This window comes from Oncorhynchus nerka, linkage group LG8 (assembly GCF_034236695.1).
Source record: "Oncorhynchus nerka isolate Pitt River linkage group LG8, Oner_Uvic_2.0, whole genome shotgun sequence".
NCBI classification, from domain to species: domain Eukaryota; kingdom Metazoa; phylum Chordata; class Actinopteri; order Salmoniformes; family Salmonidae; genus Oncorhynchus; species Oncorhynchus nerka.
Window position 1 is genome coordinate 21,731,049 of NC_088403.1, and position 6,935 is coordinate 21,737,983.

Sequence of the window (6,935 nt, forward strand, 5' to 3'; positions counted from 1 at the left end):
AGCCTTCCTGACCTCTGCTTCTAAGAAGAGCACTGGGTCCATGGTTCCCCGGCCCCTTCCTGAACCCACTCTGATGTGGCGATACTAGCCCCCTGCACTCCAGGAAGAAAGTTAGCCTCTCCGTAATCTTACATACATGTGATGTTAAAGCTATTGGCCGATAGCTTGTTGACCTCATTGGGTCCTTCCCTGACTTGTTTACACTACTGCCTCCTTCCAGCTGCCTGGTAGTTTCCCCTCCTCCCACACTCTGTTGTACAACACCGACACCTTATCCTGTGCCTCATCACAAAGATGGGCCAACATAGCATGGCACATCTCATCTTTCCCAGGTGAAGTTAACCCAGCCTTATCTACTGCCCTTTTCACCTCTGCCATGGTAAATGGTTCATTCAACGCATCATCTACATCCTCCCTCCTATCCAGCACTCCAGGATGCTCCTCTCTCTCTCCTTCCTCTGACATATTTGCAGAGCTATGCACTTCGACAAATACTTTGGCCATCATCTTTACCTTCTCATCTGTTACTGCCACATCCTTCCCACTCGTCAATACTGGATAATCCCACTCACTCATCCTCTTAATCATCTCCCACACTTCTCCCACTGGCGTCGCCCTTCCAATGGTGTCACAGAACCGACGCCAACATGACCTCTTTACCTGAAGGATAGTTCTCCTCACCAGGGCCTGCTTATACTGAATCAGATGTTGGAAGTTATGAGTCCTTTTCAGTACTCTAAACGCCCTGTTCCAACTCCTCACCATTGCCCCACACTCCTCCATCAACCATGGGACTGCTTTCCTCCTCCTCCCTGAACTCTTATGTATAGCCTCAGTAGCTGCCCCCACTAACACTTCTCACCCAGTTATTCATACTATCCACTTCTTCTCATATCCACCTGAGCCATCACCTGCTCACTCAGCTCCTGAAACTGAGCCCACCTTGCCCTTCCAAACACCCCGCCTGCCTACTCCAGCCACTGACACCTCCTCCTCCCTACTGGGAACACTATGGGGTAATGATCACTCCCTACTGTCAACTCCTCCCATACGTCCCACTCACAGATTCCCACCATCACACTAGATACCAGAGTGAGGTCCAAGGCAGACTCTTTCCCTGTGGCTACATCAATTCTGGCCCCTCGGCCATCACCCCCCACTCCTGGTATCACCCATTTAATCCACTGTTTCCCTGCTTGATGAGTCCAGCTGCTTGACACCACCTTATACTTTCCCCCTCTGTGCCATGTCCTTACAGAACACCAACAGGCTCCCATCTCTTAACACTTTAGCATGGACAACTTCCCCAATCAACTCTTTTATCACAGCCGTCAACTCATTGCCCCAACTTCCCCTTCCTCCCTAAACTTCAGAATCACTGTAAAGGCGCCTCCTCACCTCCATGCTCCCCTCGAATTATCTTGCCCTTCCTCGGCACGCTCTACCTCTGAACTGCTGCTAGCGTTGGAAGCTATGTTGCTCTCCTCAAACATCCTTTTCTGCCTCCATAGACCTTTCGCTCCCCTTCAAACCATTACTCCCTTTCTCTCCCGCTTCATTTCTCTTTCTTACTCCTACATTTATTTGTACCACTATACTCCGTACTTGCTTCACTTTCGTCTCCATCACTATCTACCATATTTGATCCAGTGCCGAACCACCGCCACACCAAGAACAGTTTGATTGTTTGTTGATCAACGATTGATCGCTAGCCACAGCTTCAAGTCTCTCCCTCACTTCTGTCATCTAGGTCCTCGAACCCCTTGACCCTTTTTACTTGCCGTAGTGAAGTTATAGCACAGATAGAGGGGCTTCTACCATTTTAGGTGAGCCTGACCTTAATGGTTTGCTACCAAGTTGATTGCTCAGGTTGCAGCCAGGTGTGGTGAGTTAGATAATTGGCCTGCTGCTCACCCATGCATTCAGTCTCCCTAATTACTATAAGTAGAAACTCTAATCATGTTCTATTTGATGCTGCTCTGTCTTTTAAACTAACGTGTACTTGACTAATATGGTAATTTAAACTAATACATGTAAGTAACTTAAATAATGTTTTCCATAGTATTACCTGGTCTAATTAACAAAGTAAAGTTCAGCTAATTAAATGTACATTCTCATTGGTTAATCAATACGGTGGCATTTAGAAGCTAAGGTAGAAGTTGTTATAGACCCCCCTTGGCCCCCAGCGGTGTCCTGGACACCATATGTGAATTGATCGCCCCCCATCTATCTTCAGAGTTCGTGTTGTTAGGTGATCTAAACTGGGACATGCTTAACACCCCGGCCATCCTACAATCTAAGCTAGATGCCCTCAATCTCACACAAATCATCAAGGAAGCTACCAGGTACAACCATAAATCCGTAACCATGGGCACCCTCTTAGATATCATCCTGACCAATCTGCCCTCTAAATATACCTCAACCAGGATCTCAGTGATCACTGCCTGCGTGCGCACTGGGTCCGCGGTCAAACGACCACCCCTCATCACTGTCAAACGCTCCGTAAAACACTTCAGCGAGCAGGCCTTTCTAATCAACTTTGCCCTGGTATCCCGTCAGTAGAGGAAACCTGGTTGCTCTTCAAAAGTGCTTTCCTCTCCATCTTAAATTAGCATGCCCCAAAATGTAGAACTAAGAACAGATATAGCCCTTGGCTCACCCCACACTTGACTGCCATTGACCAGCACAAAAACATCCTGTGGCGTTTTGCATTAGCATTGAATAGCCCCCTTGATATGCAACTTTACAGGGAAGTCAGAAACCAATATACTCAGTCAGTTAGGAAAGCTAAGGCTAGCTTTTTCAAACAGAAATTTGCTTCTTGTAGCACTAATTCCAAAACGTTTTGGGACTATGTAAAGTCCTTGGAGAATAAGAGCACCTCCTCCCAGCTGCCCACTGCCCTGAGGATAGGAAACACTCACCACCGATAAATCTACGATAATCGATCATTTCAATAAGCATTTTTCCATGGATGGCCACGCTTTCCACCTGGCTACCCCTACCCTGGCCAACATCTCAGCACCCCTTGCAGCAACTTGCCCAAGCCTCCCCATTTTTCCTTCACCCAAATCCAGATAGCTGATGTTTTGTAAGAGCTGCAAAATAGGGACCCATACAAATCATCTGGGCTAGACAATTTGGACCCTCTCTTTCTAAAATTATCCGCCGGAATCATTGCAACCCCTATTACTAGCCTATTCAACCTCTCTTTCATATCGTCTGAGATCCCCAAAGATTGGAAAGCTGCTGCGGTCATCCCCCTCTTCAAAGGGGGAGACACTGTAGACTCAAACTGTTATAGACCTATATCCATCCTGCCCTGCCATTCTAAACTCTTCGAAAGCCAAGTTAATAAACAGATCCCCAACCATTTTCGAATCCCACCGTACCTTCTCCACCTATGCAATCTGGTTTCCGAGCTGGTCATGGGTGCACCTCAGCCACGCTCAAGGTCCTAAACAATATCAATAACCACCATCGGTAAGAGACATTACTGTGCAGCTGTATTCATCGACCTGGCCAAGGCTTCAGACTCTGTCAATCATAGCATTCTTATCGGCAGACTCAATAGCCTTGGCTTCTCAAATGACTTTCTCGCCTGGTTCACCAACTACTTCTCAGATAGAGTTCAGTGTGTCAAATTGGAACGCCTGTTGTCGGACCTCTGGCAGTCTCTATGGGGGTGCCACAGAGTTAAATTCTCGGGCCAACTCTATTCTCTGTATATTTCAATTATGTCGCTCTTGCAGCTGGTGATTCTCCGATCCGCCTTTACGCAGACGACACCATTCTGTATACATCTGGCCCTTCTTTGGACACTGTGTTAACAAACCTCCAAACAAGCTTCATCGCCATACAACACTCCTTCCGTGGCCTCCAACTGCTTTTTAAATGCTAGTAAAACTAATTGCATGCTCTTCAACCGATTGCGTCCCGTACCCTCCTGCCCGACTAGCATCACTACTCTGGACGGTTCTGACCTAGAGTATGTGGACAACTACGGTGTCTGGTTAGACTGTAAACTCTCCTTTCAGAATCACATTAAGCACCTTCAATCCAAAATTAAATCTAGAGTCGGCTTCCTATTTCGCAATAAAGCCCCCTTCACTCATGCCGCCAAACATACCCTCGTAAAACTGACTATCCTACCGATCCTTGACTTCGGCGATGTCATTTACAAAATAGCCCCCAACACTCTACTCAGAGTACATCCAGTTTGCTATCACAGTGCCATCCATTTTATCACCAAAGCCCCATATAATAACCACCACTGCGACCTGAATGCTTTCATTGGTTGGCCCTCACTACATATTCGGCACCAAACCCACTGGCTCCAGGTCATCTATAAGTCTCTGCTAGGTAAAGCCCCGCCTTATCTCAGCTCACTGGTCACCATAGCAACACCCACCCGTAGCACGCGCTCCAGCAGGGATATGGCACTGGTCATCCCCAAAGCCAATACTTCATTTGGCCGCTTTTCCTTCCAGTTCTCTGCTGCCAATGACTGGAACGAATTGTAAAAATCTCTGAAGCTGGAGTCTTATATCTCCCTCTCTAACTTTGAGCATCAGCTGTCTGAGCAGCTTACCAATCACTGTACCTGTACACAGCCAATCTATAAATAGCACACCTGACTACCTCATCTCCATATTATTACTTAACCTCTTGCTCCTTTGCACCCCAGTATCTCTACTTGCACATCATCATCTGCACATCTATCACTCCAGTATTAATGCTACATTGTAATTATTTTCACCTCTATGGCTGATTTATTGCCTACCTCCCTACTCTTCTGCATTTGCACAGACTGTACATAGATATTTAAATGTTTCTTTTCTTTTGTGTTATTGACTGTACGTTTATGTGTAACTCTGTTGTTGTTTTTGTCACACTGCTTTGCTTCATCTTGGCCAGGTCACAGTTGTAAATGAGAACTTTTTCTCAACTGCCCTACCTGGTTAAATAAAGGTAAAATCCTCACCTCAGGTTAGATTTTTTTTTCTCACCACCCTGTACAGTAGGTGGAGACAATGCACCTTTTGGGTGTAGTCTGCCAACCAACCTTGAAGAAACAGCAGCAGCAGGAGGTCGTGGTTGACACTTGCTCCATGTAACAGTTTGTTTTTTTGTGTCCTGTTTGTTCAGGCAGTTCTTGCGAGCTGTCCCAGTGGATTCTCTTTAGTCCCCGTAGGAGTAATGCTTGATATGATTTTGATGTGATAACATAGTTTGGTATTGTCTAAGACCTTGTTGTTCCTTGTATGAGATATTAATCAACAGCACTGAATGTTGGTATGTTTCACTAGTGATGCATTTTGCATTCCTTGTGTATTTTCTTCCCTGGATTCCATGGTGTATTGTCATTTTATAAGATGGCTATTGTTGATATTCTAGAGTGGATTTGATTGGACTCTTTTCTCTTTCAAAGGGTCAAGATATGTCCACTCTGGCTTCCCAGAGTGGTCTACGGCCTGTTCTGATGACATTCTTACTGGGCTTATCCTTCATGTGCTACAAACCCCAGATCAAGTTCCTTTCATGCCCTATCAACCAGGCATCCCACTTGGGAAAGGCTTGCTGTCCTCCTTGCCCTCAAGTACGTAGGGCAAGGAACCAGATGGTGAACCAAACACACCATGCCCAGACAACCATTCAGGATGACTATCATTTTGCTCTGGCCACTTGATCACACCTTTGACATAGACTCTTGTGCCTACTTTAACATCAAAGGCTGTCACCTAACAGTGGATAAAAACCTTTACAGCAAGGTGCACGGTGTCATATTCCACCATAGAGACATCCATGGAGACCTGAAGAACATGCCCCAAGGGCAACGTCCATGGTTCCAGAAATGGGTGTGGTGGAATGCAGAATCACAGGCTAACACAAACAGGATCCCTGGTGTTGACCACTTGTTCAATTTGACTGCCAGTTATCGACTGGATTCTGATATCAAGGTTCCATATGGGTCGCTTGTCGAGGTAACCAGTGAGGATAAAATCTTTGAGCTGCCCAAGAAGGGCAAATTAGTCTGCTGGGTAGTGAGCAACTGGAACCCAAACTACAAGAGGGTACAGGTGTTCAACAAGCTCAGTAGGCATGTCAAAGTAGAGGCCTATGGGAGACATTTTAGTAGATACCTAGAAAACGAAGACTACTCAAAGAAGCTGTCCAGCTGTAAATTCTACCTGGCATTTGAAAACTCCATCTACAAAGACTATGCTACAGAGAAGCTGTTCAACGCTATGAAGTTGGGAGCAGTGCCCGTTGTTCTAGGTCCATCCAGGGACAACTACGAACAATTTATCCCAAGGGACTCTTTCATCCATGTGGATGATTTCTCCTCTACAGAGGAGCTGGCAAAGAAGCTTCTCTTTCTCGACCAGAACAAGGAAGAATACATGAGGTACTTCACCTGGCGAAATAACTTTGAAGTTCAACAAGGGTATTTTGGACTTGAGCACGCCTGTCGCTCGTGATTACATTCGAAGAAATAAAGGATACAAAACTTTTCATAGCCCCAAATCCATTTATTTAGATTAAGTGACCCATTTGTAGTGGTCGACAATGTGGCTGTGTGAAGAGTATTGTATGCTGGACGAAAAGGGGTGGAATGGTTTAGGGTCGTTCCACCAATTTGGTACTTTCTTGAGAAGTGTAACTTGGTAAAAAAAAAAAAGAATACTCAGTTTTTCACCACAAAACACTAGAACATTTCCAAGAAGAGTAGAATCAGTTCACCTGCTTTTACACTGATTTGACTGTTAATGTTCAAAGCTTCTTTTTTTTAACAGAAAAATATTTGATAAGGAATGTTTTTTCACCATATGAAAATGAGAGTTCAGTTCACGGAATAAGGTAGAGGTTTAAAATTAGAGAACTGAATCACAAATGTAACTTCAGAAATGACTATCAATGCAACAAAATGACTA

General features: G+C 45.2%; 1 pseudogene; it reads left to right on the forward strand.

The window, feature by feature from the left end:
- The first annotated feature begins 5,440 nt into the window (after positions 1-5,440).
- Positions 5,441-6,546, forward strand: LOC115133793 (4-galactosyl-N-acetylglucosaminide 3-alpha-L-fucosyltransferase 9-like; annotated as a pseudogene).
- Positions 6,547-6,935: the final 389 nt, after the last annotated feature.